The sequence below is a fragment of the Opisthocomus hoazin genome, chromosome W (assembly GCF_030867145.1).
Source record: "Opisthocomus hoazin isolate bOpiHoa1 chromosome W, bOpiHoa1.hap1, whole genome shotgun sequence".
In the NCBI taxonomy this organism is placed as follows: Eukaryota; Metazoa; Chordata; class Aves; order Opisthocomiformes; family Opisthocomidae; genus Opisthocomus; species Opisthocomus hoazin.
In genome coordinates this window covers 19,696,194-19,709,966 of record NC_134453.1, presented here as the reverse complement: position 1 = coordinate 19,709,966, position 13,773 = coordinate 19,696,194, and the positions used below count along the sequence as shown (strand labels likewise).

At 53.7% G+C, this 13,773-nt stretch overlaps 1 protein-coding gene across 7 annotated transcripts in view; it reads right to left on the bottom strand.

Moving 5' to 3' along the window:
* The window catches only part of LOC104335576 (CBP80/20-dependent translation initiation factor), a 176,053-nt gene that overhangs the window by 12,091 nt on the left and 150,189 nt on the right, over positions 1 to 13,773 (bottom strand). The gene's annotated exons all lie outside the window — the stretch shown is intronic.

The window sequence follows — 13,773 nt, the reverse complement described above, 5'->3', positions numbered from 1 at the left end:
AAATGTTTTACACTGAGGGTGGTGAAACCCTGGCAGAGGTTGCCCAGAGAGGTGGTTGATGCCCCATCCCTGGAAACATTCCAGGCCAGGTTGGACTAGATGGCCTTCAAAGGTCCCTTGCAACTCAAACCATTTGACGATTCTACAGGTTTATGATCATCGCCTACAACCGGGAGTGCTGTTAAGGCGCAGGGTGTGCTGTCCTGCTGACACAGCCCTGCAGGCACTCTTGGTGGTCTAATGGACCACACTTGGGGAACTCCTGCCCCCAAAACCTCCTGGAAGCCCTGCGGTCTGTGAGATGGATCCTCCTGGGAGCACAAGCCAGTTCTGCTGCACTTCACAGAAAGACATCAATAGCAATTTTCTGCTTTTCCAGCGGCCCCTTATCGACCTGCTGTCGCAAGTCTTTAAGGAAGATGCCTGAGATAAGATCCATGGGACTGCTTGGCTGCTCTGCATGGGGAGAGTCACGCACTTCTCTGAGCTACACGCAATTGCTACATCTCCACTTTTCTTCTTGTCACAAGGCACGAGGTGGTGAAAACAGCCAAGACTGGGGAAAATGCAAAGGACAAACAAGAGTGTGGGGGATGAGTAATTATAAAACACTCCACCAGCAAGGCCAGTTTCAGGATTTCTACAATCTGCTCCCATTAGAAGTATCTATCAGCTCTTCAACCCAGGACAGCAGAAGGTCAGCCGGGCTGATCCTGCACCCACCAACAAGCTGTACCAGTGTCACCCTCTCTAAAGGGGTACCAAGTCCATCTCTGGGTATACTCTGGAAGTCAGGTGAGACCTTTCCCTACAGAAGAAACACGTGAGCACTTGGAAATAAAAGCCCTTTAGAAGTCCACAGGCATAAGTGGCATCTTCTCTGCTCACCCATTTGATGCTGAGGTTGCCCAAACACAAAGTTTTTAGGGAAAATCTTTCCCTTATGGAGCTGCCTGTGCTGATCTCGGCATGAGGCACAGGCTCTGCCGTGCTCCAAGAGGTTATTTGTTGGGGTCTGAAAACCCATCTGAGCTAGGAGAGGCAGGCTGTGCCAAGCTGTGTCCACTAGCAATGGCCCTTCTCTCTGCATGGCCTTCTGCTCATACTTCCCAGGAGATCTGGTGAAGTCTTCAAGCCCACTGAAGAAGCACAAGATGCCTCCAGCCCACGCACTTCACAGAGGGGTCTCTCTTCCCGACTCGCTGACCAGTGTGGCCTGGTCTCAGCCTGAGTGAGAACATGCTGACAGCAACCCGCACTGCTTATTGGGAAGAGGTCACCAGCATGGGTCACTGCTGATCCCACAAGCAGCTGCCCAGAGGAGGTTGCACAGTGGGAAAGGAGCTCTGGGCTGGAGCTGCTCGCACCAGCATGGCTGCATTGAGGGCTATGTCCATAGGAGGCACTTCCCATGACGTGTTTTGGACAACTTGAAGGAGTTTGTTTGGTAGCACCTACTCCTTTTAGAGTAATGTGCTGCTCTCAGCTGAGGTGGAGACTTCTGTTCTCCTGTTACCCAACCAGGACTCCCTGGGAGGATGGTAAGAAGAGATTAGTTTGTTTATTGCCTCGAGTAAACCAAAATGTTGGTTATCCTCCTTGTCAGACTCCTGAGGAACTCAGAGATACTTAACAGCAAATTGAATTAAGGTCAGAGGAACAAAACCCTGTACCCAGCCGTGGGAAACTCCTTTCCACAGTAGACAAGGGAAACCCTGAAACATGACTCTCCCTCAATCTGGAACAGCAGAAGGGATTCCTGCGAAGATGGAAACCATTAAGAAGCAATTATTGGAGGCACTGATGAAGAAAATCTGGTCACTGATCAACCCAGAGGCTGCAATCCAACAGTAGCCTGGTGGTTACACGTCCCCTGGCTGGAGGTGGACCTTCACGACCCGAAGGTGGGCGAGACAGACAGACAGAGCCACCCAGTCTGTGCGCACAGGGAGACCGAGCCACCCAGACGGCCGTCTTCATCCTGCCCGGCCGAAGACATAATAACCCTGGGAGAGGAGGATGTGATCTCATCCCAAGGGTCCTGGGGAAACACAAAACATGGAAAGAAACAGTGGCGAGACCATCGTGCTTGATTGCGATAGGCTCCACCCTGGCTCGCCGGACGCTTTCCGCTTTCCTGGCTCTGCGGAGGGAGAGAGCGCATGGCGGCAGACGCAAGTAGTTGTGTTTATATCCCATTGAAAGGGTTTTTGGGAACTAACAATGCCTGGTACAGAGGGCGAAGGAGAAAAACAAAGCCACGCGAGGAGGAGGAGGGACCATCCTGTGAGATGGTATCTAGCTTCATTTCTTTATCTGCCCTAATTGCTTCCTCTGCCTTCTCCGTAGGTCCCTGAGAAACAAGGAAGGCATTTCCCCTCCCCTATTTAAAATACGCCATTACGGTTTTAATGATGGGAGTAAACAAGTCCCGTAGCTTTCCAAGAATATATGTTCCTGCACACAAAATACTCCACGGAGCAGCTGGGCATCGCGTAGCCCTCCTCATTTTGGTCTGTCCTCATCCGCTCCCACGTAACACCTGATCTCCTTCATCTTAACTCTGCCCTTTGACGCCAATTAAAGGATTTTTTTTTTTTTTTTTTTCCCATACAAGCTGCATTCATAGGAGGGTTTTTGCCAGTGTGGGTCTGCTTTTTGCATGGCTCTTTATTTATTTATTGCACGGCAGGCATGGAGGCACGGGGACATCTATCCCTGCTGGGAGCATGGTCCTACAGACACGTGCCTGTCCCTCCTCTTTGCAGACCCCTGCTCCCACACACTACCTCCTGCCACGGCTCTGAAGGTCCACATCACCCCACGCATCGGTGTTCCCCGCTTGCTCCAAATCCCAGATCTTTCTCCCAGCTCTTCCAGGTCTTCAAGCCACCTCTCCCGGATTCCCATGACAATTCCCCACTTTTTTGCTCTCCCCATTTTTCTCCTTCCTTCCCATGTCCCTGACCCCCCTCTCTTCTGTCTCCCTCCTTCCCTGGCATCCCTTCCCTCCCATGTCTGCATCCCTCACCCCTCCTCCATCCTTTCCCCCTACAAATCATTTCCCAGTTTGTCCCAGTCCTGCCAGACTGGAGGCCAAACCACTGATTTTTGCAGAACCAGATGGGGGGACCAGAAGAGGACGTTTATGAGGAACCAAGTCCCCTTCGTCACAGAGGACGTGTTTTTTCCGGTCAGATGTGGCCCCACGGAGCGACTTACGTGGAAGTGTGGTGCGGGGTCAGGATCTGGCCCCCTTGGTGCTTTTGCTCATTCGACAACGGAAAAATTCTGTCTCATTCTCTGACTAGGAGAATAATCTGAAAAATCCTAGCGTCTCATTATACTGTCAAAGACCCTTTTTTGACTCAAAAGGCTGATGCTTTTTAAAAAGTGAGAGCAATTAAAAAAAAAAAACAACCCACAACACCAAACCCCAAAACCCACGTGAAAAGATACAATTTTCTTTTCCAAACAGCACCACCCTCCTCGCTCATCTGCCTGCAGCTGGCAAGGTTTTCCCTCTCTCTTCCTCTGAAGGAGACAGTGAAAAGGCAGTGCCCTCTTGAAGTTCAGACGTTAATTACTGTGTTAGAATATTTTGCTAAATTACACAGCATGGCCCCGGGAGATAACAGGCACTAAGAGAAGGGAGGGGAGTGGATACCCATCTACACGCCGCACCGCAGACTCAGACGTGGGGGAAAGGCAATTAGACGGGGAGTATTTATCCTCCCTGCACCACCACCCCGAGGCTTTCAGTTAGCAGCGTGTAACGAGGCAGGGAAGCGATGGGAGCGTGCCAAGATTTTAAACGATGCTGAAATGGGACCGTCTCTGTCAACCAGACTGGAGGTAGGAGACAACTCCCGCACAGGAGCAACTGTCCTGCCTGCTGCCAGCCCGCCGGGTCGGCTCCCTGCTGTCTCTGTGGGGCTGGTTCACCCCTCCCGAACGCTTCCCTCAGTCCCCAGGGTTGGTAATCAGACCATAGAAGCATCTGGCTTGGGTCAGGTCAGTGTCCACATCACCCTTATGGTCAGGGTGATGGCCCCAGGGTACCCACCCAGCCCAGCAATAAACCTCTCAAGCTGGAGGGACCTCCATGAATTGGTCCTGAAGCCACAGCCTCCTGCACGAAGGAGTTCTGCAGTTTAATTAGGCTCTCTGTGATGAGCTGCTTCCCGGGGTTTGCTCCGAACCTGCCCCAACGGCCCTGTCCAACGCACCCACAGGTGCTGAGAGTGGGACGCTGCCCCAGCAAGGCTGCTCCCTGTCACCCCTGGAATCCAATCCCCTTGTATCCAAGCTAGGACATCACGGTGGACAACCAGATGGGTGAATAAAATTGGTTGGATGGTTGGGCTCCGAGGGTTGTAGCTCTTGGGTTACAACCCATCTCTGCCTGGAGAACAGTGATAGGGAGCAGCGAGGCATCTATCCTGTGACCTGCCCTGTTTAGCAACCCTATCCATGGCCCGGAAGAGGTGAGGAGCACGGTCTTGTGAAGTTTGTAGATGACACCAAGTTGGGGAGACCACTCCATGTGCTCGAGGATCTGCCATCCAGAGGCACCTCAGTGGGCTGGAGGAAGGAGTCAAGAGAAACCTTAAATATTCAACAAGAAACAAGCCCTGCGCAGCAGAAGAGCTGGGGTGAGAGGGGGCAGAGCCCACCCTGCATTGCTTGCCCCTGTGGGACCCCCATTGGCAAGGTGCCTTGAGGGGACCACAGCGACATCACCACCTGGCATCTTCTCGAGCTTTAGGTCCCACAAGTCAGTTTTTCCACCTCCTCGCTCTGCTGCCGTAAGCAACTGCTCAGGTTACCTGGCTGTAAAGCCAGGTCTGATGGCTGAATGGCGTCACAAAAATTAACAAATGCATCCAAAGCAGCACTCGACACCAACCACCTTGGCTGGAAGCGGCTCCTCCTGGCAGAGGGCTGGGCTCCCAGGCCCAGAGGCACCTCCTGGGTTGGCATCCCAACAACATCCGCTGAGGATGAGATTGAGACACAAGAGGAGCCCAACCTCCCAATACCACTCATCTGTCCCGACTTCCGCAGAGCACGACCGTGGCTCCAAGCTGGCTACGATCCTTCCTTCCCTGCAGGCCTCAGCCATCACCAAGAGCTGGGTCAGGTCCCTCACAGAATCACAGAATCACAGAATAGCAGGGGTTGGAAGGGACCTCTGTGGGTCACCTACAGTAGGCTGCACAGGATCTTGTCCAGGCGGGTCTTGAATATCTCCAGAGAAGGAGACTCCACAACCTCCCTGGGCAGCCTGGGCCAGTGCTCCGTCACCCTCAGAGGGAAGAAGTTCCTCCTCATGTTCAGACGGAACTTCCTGTGCCTCAGTTTGTGCCCATTGCCCCTTGTCCTGTCACTGGGCACCACTGAAAAGAGTCTGGCCCCGTCCTCCTGACACCCACCCTGCAGATATTTGTAGGCATTTATAAGGTCCCCTCGCAGCCTTCTCTTCTTCAGGCTGAACAAGCCCAGCTCCCTCAGACTTTCCTCGTAGGAGAGATGCTCCAGTCCCCTCACCATCCTTGTAGCCCTCCGCTGGACTCTCTCCAGTAGCTCCTCATCTTTCTTGAACTGGGGAGCCCAGAACTGGACAGAGTACTCCAGATGAGGCCTCACCAGGGCAGTGTAGAGGGGAAGGAGAACCTCCCTTGTCCTGCTGGTCACACTCTTCTTGATGCACCCCAGGATCCCATTGGCTTTCTTGGCAGCCAGGGCACACTGCTGGCTCATGGTCAACCTGTCGTCCACCAGGACACCCAGGTCCCTCTCCGCAGAGCTGCTCTCCAGCAGGTCCACCCCAAGCCTGTACTGGTGCATGAGGTTGTTCCTCCCCAGGTGCAGGACCCTGCACTTGCCCTTGTTGAACCTCATCAGGTTCCTCTCTGCCCAGCTTTCCAGCCTATCCAGGTCACGCTGAATGGCAGCACAGCCTTCTGGTGTATCTACCACACCTCCCAGTTTGGTGTCATCAGCAAACTTGCTGAGGGTACATTCTAACTCTTCATCCAGGTCGTTGATGAAGAAGTTAAACAAGACTGGGCCCAGTACTGACCCCTGAGGGACACCACTTGTCACCAGCCTCCAACTAGACTCAGCGCCGCTGATGACAACCCTCTGAGTTCCCCTTGGTGAATCCATGCTGACTACTCCTGAGAACCTTCTTTTCCTCCACTTGCTTCATGATGGCCTCCAGGATAAGCTGCTCCATCACCTTTCCCGGGATGGAGGTGAGGCTGACCGGCCTGTAGTTCCCTGGGTCCTCCTTCTTGCCCTTTTTGAAGATTGGAGTGACATTGGCCTTTCTCCAGTCCTCGGGCACCTCTCCTGTCCTCCAGGACCTCTCAAAGATGATGGAGAGTGGCTCAGCAATGACATCCGCCAGCTCCCTCAGCACTCGTGGGTGCATTCCATCGGGGCCCATGGATTTGTGGACGTCCAGATCGCTTAAGCGATCCCTCACACAGTCCTCCTCGACCAAGGGAAAGTCGTTCTCTTTGTAGGCTTCATCTCTTACCTCCGGGGCCTGGGATTCCTGAGGGCCAGTCTTAGCACTGAAGACTGAAGCAAAGAAGGCATTCAGTAGCTCTGCCTTCTCCGCATCCTCCGTCACCAGGACACCCTCCTCATTCAGCAGCGGCCCCACATTGTCCCTAGCCTTCCTTTTGCTGCTGATGTAGTTGAAGAAGCCCTTCTTGTTGTTTTTGACATCCCTTGCCAGCTTCAATTCCAGGTGAGCCTTGGCCTTCCTCGTCGCATCCCTGCATGCTCTCACCACGTTTCTGTACTCTTCCCAAGTGGCCTGTCCCTCTTTCCACATTCTATGCACCTTTCTCTTCTGCCTGATCTCCGCTAGAAGCTCCTTGTTTAACCATGCAGGTCTCCTGCCTCCTTTGCTAAATTTCTTTCTCAGGGGGATGCATTGCTCCTGTGCATGGAAGAAGAGTTGTTTAAAAAGCGACCAGCACTCATGGACCCCCCTGCCTTCGAGAGCCCTGGCCCACGGGATTCCTCCCAGTAACTCCTTGAAGAGGGCAAAGTCAGCCCTCCTGAGGTCCAGGGTTTTGATCCTGCTTATCGCCCTGCTTCCTCCACGCAGGATCCTGAACTCGACCATTTCATGGTCACTGCAGCCAAGTCTACCTCCAACCTTCACGTCCTCCACCAGTCCCTCCTTGTTTGTTAACACAAGGTCCAGCAGCGCGCCTTTCCTTGTTGGTTCCTCCACCACTTGCACCAGAAAGTTATCATCGATGCTCTGTAGGAACCTCCTGGATTGCGCCTGCCTAGCTGTATGGTTTTCCCAGCTGATGTCAGGGTGGTTGAAGTCCCCCATGAGAACCAGGGCCTGTGACTGTGAGGCTGCTTGTAGCTGCCTGTAGAAGGCCTCATCAACCTCCTCCTCCTGGTCAGGTGGCCTATAGTATACACCCACCGTAATGTCACCCTTGTGAGCCTGTCCCTTAATTCTAACCCACAAGCTTTCAACTCTTCCTCATTTGCCCCCAGGCCAAGCTCAATGCATTCCAGTTGCTCCCTCACATACAGAGCAACTCCCCCACCTCTCCTTGTTGGTCTGTCTTTCCTAAAGAGTCTGTAGCCATCTATGACAGCATGCCAGTCATGCAAGTTGTCCCACCACGTTTCTGTGATGGCGACCAAGTCGTAGCCGTCCTGCTGTATAATGGCTTCCAGCTCCTCCTGTTTATTGCCCATGCTACGTGCATTGGTGTAGACACACTTGAGCTGGGCTGTCAATCTCACCCCTGGCCTTGGCACTCCAAGCCTAGGCTCATCCCTAGTGAGCTGGGCAATATCCCCTTCCCCCTTCGAACCTAGTTTAAAGCCCTCTCAATGAGCCCCGCCAGCTCGTGGCCAAGAATTCTTTTCCCCCTTTGTGATAGCTGAGCTCCACTTGTTGCCAGCAGGCCCGGTGCTGTGTACACCTCCCTGTGATCAAAGAAGCCAAAATTTGACCGATGGCACCAGTCCCTGAGCCACCTGTTAACCAGGTGAGTTTTCCTGCCCCTTTCAGTGCTGTCCCCTGCCACTGATGGGATGGAGGAAAACACCACCTGCGCCCCTGATCCCTCAACCAGTCTCCCCAGTGCCCTGAAGTCCCTTTTGATGGCCTTGGGACTTCTTTCTGCTACCTCATCCCCGCCAACCTGCATTACCAAGAGGGGGTAGTAATCAGAAGGCCGCACCAGACCAGGGAGTTTCTTCGCAACATCCCTAACCCGGGCCCCAGGGAGGCAGCAGACTTCCCTGTGGGATGGGTCCAGTCGGCAGATCGGGCCCTCTGTTCCCCTCAGAAGGGAATCACCTATGACAATGACCCTCCTTTTTTTCTTAGTTGAGGCAGTTGTAATACGTGGGGCTGTCTGACTCGTTCTAGGCAACCCCCTGGATGGAGCCTCACCTTCACCCACATCCTCTGTGGCCAGTCCCTCACATTCCAGAGCCCCATACCTGTTGCTTAAGGGCAACTGGGCAGGTGAGGGAGGCCGGGGGGAAATTCGCTTGCCCCCCTGAGCAGGGACCCGCTTCCATTCCCCCCCCATCTCTTAGGCCCCCTCTTTCTGCTCGGTGGCAAGAGGGTTGGGGGTTCTCTGCTTTCTGTGGAGCCGCCTCCTGCTGCCTCTGCCTCAGGGAGGGCAGGGTGCGGCTCCACCAGTCGATCTCCCTCTCACACTCCAGGATGCTCCTCAGCCTCTCCACTTCCTCTTTCAGCTCTGCCACCAGGCTGAGCAGATCATTCACCTGCTCGCACCGAACACAGCCGTTGTCTCTGCTGTCCGCCGGTACGAGCGCCAGGCTCAGGCACTCCCTGCAGCCAGAGACCTGGACACCCGCGTTCTTGCGTGGGGCCTCCGTCTGGGTCCCCACACTCCTTCTAGCAACAGCTTTACCACGGGTGGTAACCATGGCTAGAATATCTCCTGGAAGAGCGATGCCCACTACTTGAGTTGCCAGAAGGGGCGGCTGTACCCTGCCAGTCGCCTTCCCCGCTCGCCCTGCCCGCGCCAACTGCCGCGCGAACTGCTGCGCCGCTCCCGGGCTGCTGCACCGGCTCTGTTTGCCCGCGCTCCTGGTCGCCCGCGCTCCCTGGGGGCTGCTCTTATCCGTGAGGGGGTTTGGCTGCTGTCACACTCGACTCCGCCCCCGCTGAGTCAGAGCTGCTGCTCGTTGGCACTTCCCGCTTTCCCGCTTGGGGGGGGGGGCTGGGGCCTCCTCTCTCTCTCTCTCTCGGCACTTTTTGCCGCCTCGCCGCTGCGGTTTTGCCACCGGAGAAAGGGTCCCTCGGCGCGAGCCTCTGCTCCAGAACCCTTCACCTTCAGTAGCTTCGCCGACCTGGTCCTAATGCTTCTCCTCCCCAGCAGCACCAGGGGATGAAGCAGGGAGGGCAGCGAGCTGGGCTGGCCCATGCCACCCCGTTGACACACACGCAGCCACCAGCAGCACAGAGCTGGATGAAGAACAGGCAGCTCCAACTGCTCTTAGGAAAGAGCTAGGCAAGGCAGAAGTGGTGATAATCAGTGAACAATAGATGGCAAATAATATTATTTATTATCTCTACATCTTTGCTAGCCACAGGGCACTTCTTGCACCAGGCACAGGGCTCTGGAGTGCTCCTGCCCCACGGATGATTCAACTGACATTTGCTGGTCCCTGGTCTAAACCCATTTTCTACATTTTCCTGACTCTGCTGAAGGCCACAGAAAAGAAGAAATATGGCCAGGCTGCAAGAACCAAAGTCCCTTGGTTGTTCTCTTGGTTTCAGTTGGTTTTGGGGGACGTGCAACATGAAGTATTGTTGGAGCAGGGTTGAACGTGGTCCTTGGTGTTTGGGCATGGGGCAGAGGCTTTGGGGCAGCAAGGATGTCAGTATGTTCACTCCCCATCACCTTGGAGGGGCAGAAGGAGATGTACAGGGACAAATTTAGCCCAGAGAGGCTGTGAAGTCTCCTTCTCTGGAGATATTCAAGACCCGCCTGGACAAGGTCCTGTGCAGCCTGCTCTGGGTGACCCTGCTTCGGCAGGGGGTTGGACTAGATGATCCACAGAGGTCCCTTCCAACCCCTACCATTCTGTGATTCTGTAAATTTGGCGTGGTTTTGAGAAACTAAGTGAGGCCAGAGCTGACAGCACATGGGCTGCAGGGCTAGGAGAAGACAGTGGGACATCCCTCTTGCTTAGACTATCAAGCACAGGAGCCACACAAACTTTCTAAAACTGCTAAAAGTGTTTTCATCGAGCCAGACAAAAGACTTGCTGAGGAACGTGGTCCTGGAAGATGCCACCACTGATCCCATGTGAGGACAGCCAGGGCTGGAAGCAGGCAAGGGCCAAGCCTGCTGTGCCCTGGCTGCGGCACAACCATCCCCGGGGAAAGCCCTTCCCCGGGAACAATGCCCTCTTTCAGATCGCCCTTGATTCCCCGAAGCTCCAAGGGAAGGATAGGAGGAAAGCTCTTTCTTTTATTCCTATTTAACTTCTCAGTTTTGTTACTCTTTTCCCAGGCTTCCCAGATTTGATGGCTGCAACAGTTCTCTGGTCCTTATCTGCAAAAGGGTTCTCCTCTGCTAACCATAAAAATCCCTCCTTACCCCCAACCATCTTCAATGCCGATCTTTGGGCTGGGCTTGGGCATCCCATTTCCCTTCTCCAACTTAAACTACGCACTATTCCAAGCAGAAAAATGTGTTTCAATCTAAAGCACCACCCAAACTCACTGTGCTTCATCAAATCACTTTAACGAGAGCTGGACCCACCTTTTACTTCTCTTGGCAAACCATCTCTTCGCCTAAAATCCCAGCGTTGACCCCACCAGACCTTGTGAGGAATCACAGAATCATTAAGGTCAGAAAAGACCTCTAAGATCATCAAGTCCAACCATCACCCCAAGACCACCATGCCTGCTAAACCACATCCTGAAGTGCCACATCTACATGTTTTTTGAACCCCTCCAGGGATGGGGACTCCACCACTGCCCTGGGCAGCCTGCTCCAATGCCTGACTGCTCTTGCAGTAAGGAAATTTTTCCTCATATCCAATCTAAACCTCTCCTGATGCAACTTGAGGCCATTAATTGAGGACACTCTCTCTGCCTGCACACATCTCACCCCAAACCCTCAGAATAGTTCTGGAAATTCAACTATTTGATTTCTTCGGGGATCCAGCTCCCGAGAGAGGCAGTCACCATGTCAGACATGGTGGTAGACCCTTCCTTCTCCCCCCACGCTGTTTTCCAGCTGGCAGCTCAGGCGACGGGCGCAGAGGAGGATGTGGCAGAGCTCCCCAGGACAGGGGCTCGGGGTGGACCATGTTCGTGCCAAGGGGCACAGCCATTCCCTTGGCTCCCGAAAAGCTGCCCGGGCAAGGCAGCAGCTCTGACCCAAATTTCCTTCGCCGTGATTAAACACCTGCTGCCGTGGCTGACATCAAAACGCAGCGGTCTGCCTGCTTCCCCGAGGACGGTGATGAATGCTGGTTTGATTAACCAGTAAACCCCAGCATTTATCACTCCGGCCTTGCCTGAAATGAACTTCTCTTTTGATTTTTTTCTTCTTTTTTTTTTTTCATCCCACAAAACCAAACCATCCACATCGCTCAATAAATAACTCTGGCATTGCCACTCGACGCCCCAGCCACATCCCCAGCTTCTCACCGGGCCACCCAGCACTGATGTCCTTGCTGCCATCCTCGCTCCCCCCCCCCCAGCCCAGCTCCACAATTAATGATGGTGTTAATAAGCTTTTATCTGGGGGGAAAGGAAAGGAGCTGGAGAGAGGAAGCTTTGCAGGGGGAAGGGAAGAGACATTCCTGCCTCAGTCATCAGGCAACTTTCCCCTTCCTCTTGCTCACTCCCTCGCTGACCTTTGGCTGAGTCTGCCAAAGCTATAAAGGAAAAGGGAAAAAGGGAAAAAAAAAAAAAGAGACAGAGAAACTAAAAAGCAAGAGGAGCTGAAAGGACAGGCAGAGGGTGAGATATCACGCCTCTGGTAACGATTTATCGTCAAAGGATGGGTGGATGGAGGCAGAGGGAGCGAAGCACAATTGTGGGCAGCATGGAGGGGCTTTGCTGGGGGTGTCCGAGGGGGAAGGAGTTCGGGGCGAGGGGCTGAGATTGTACACGGGGACGTACGTGCTGAGCAGCAGGAAGGGGGAAAAACCCATGATGAGCACTACTACACCTTGTGGACCTGTCCTGAGGCAAGTGGAGGTCCCAAATCTTATAAGCCATGATGACACCCCCTCCTGCCCTGGGACACCAGCACATGTGCTTCATGAAGCTCACCAAGGGATGGGCACTCTGCATGATCAGGGAGTCTCCAGCATCTCATGGAGCACCCGGCATGGCCAGCCTGTGCAAATGCCCCTGTCCTCTCCTGGGTGCAGCTGGAAGAGCTCACCACCACCTCCTCAGTCACATCTACAGCCTGGGTTCGGCTCTGGCAACCATCTCCGAGTCTGGCACCTATCACTGCCGATAAATAAGTGGTCCTGTTCTCCTGGGTTGGCCTTGCATGTCAAGATTAGCTGAAGGTGGAAAAAACCGGTAGCAAGACGAAAACCCATCCCAGAACCATGGAAGAGGAACGGCGTGAGTCAAGGTCACAACCCTGCTGAGCGAGCAGTCACAGATCAACCATTTTGGGGCGGGAGAGCTGGAAGACTCAGGCTCACCCATGTCAGCTAAGCTAAGAGCCTTCTTCTCTGACAAACGACACCACGAGGACAGAGTTGTCCTGCTAAGGTACAGAGAGATGTGTTTTTAAGAAGCAAATTTATGCACAACATCTTGATACAATTAGTAAAGGCTTTTTATGGAGCTGCCCTGTAGCAAAATATGTCCCTGATACATATAATTCATGTCCTTCCGTGCATCTCTAGATCACCACCATGTCCCCACATACTGGCAAGGTGACATGAGGGACCATGATGGCATGGTGATGGCAGACAGGAGTGGGCAGGGAAAAATCCTGGCAGAATCAGGGCTCAGTTGTGTCATGACTGTGACGGGAAGCGGAGGGGAACGGGGACTTTGCTAGACGGCCAAGATCTTCCCCATAAGGTGACACATACCACTGTGGGCAGAGATTTTGGGGAAGTTAGGCTATTCTTAGCATCCCTCTCCCACCTCCTCCTCTGGATATGTGTGCCTCATCACGACACCGGGACTCTTTCTCACTGCTACAGTAACTGTCTGCGAACCCTACCCACAGTATTACTGTGAAGGCAAAATGTTTATGATGTGTTTGCATTCAGAGAAAACTTTCCATGCGTGTAAAATAAGTCATCGCCAGCAGCTTCTTTATCCTTCCCTTGCCCAAGGTCTAGCAGAGACCTTCTTTTACAGCAAGTTATTTACGGCCAGACAGAAGCACTACTGACAATTTTACTGGAGAGAGTCCAGCGGAGGGCTACGAGGATGATGGGGGGACTGGAGCATCTCTCCTATGAGGAAAGGCTGAGGGAGCTGGGCTTGTTCAGCCTGAGGAAGAGCAGGCTGAGAGGGGACCTTAGAAATGCCAATAAATATCTTCAGGGTGGGTGTCAGGAGGACAGGGCCAGACTCTTTTCAGTGGTGCCCAGCGACAGGACAAGGGGCAACAGGCACAAACTGAAGCATAGGAAGTTCCAGCTGAACATGAGGAAGAACTTCTTCCCTCTGAGGGTGACGGAGCCCTGGAACAGGCTGCCCAGGGAGGTGGTGGAGTCTCCTTCTCTGGAGATATT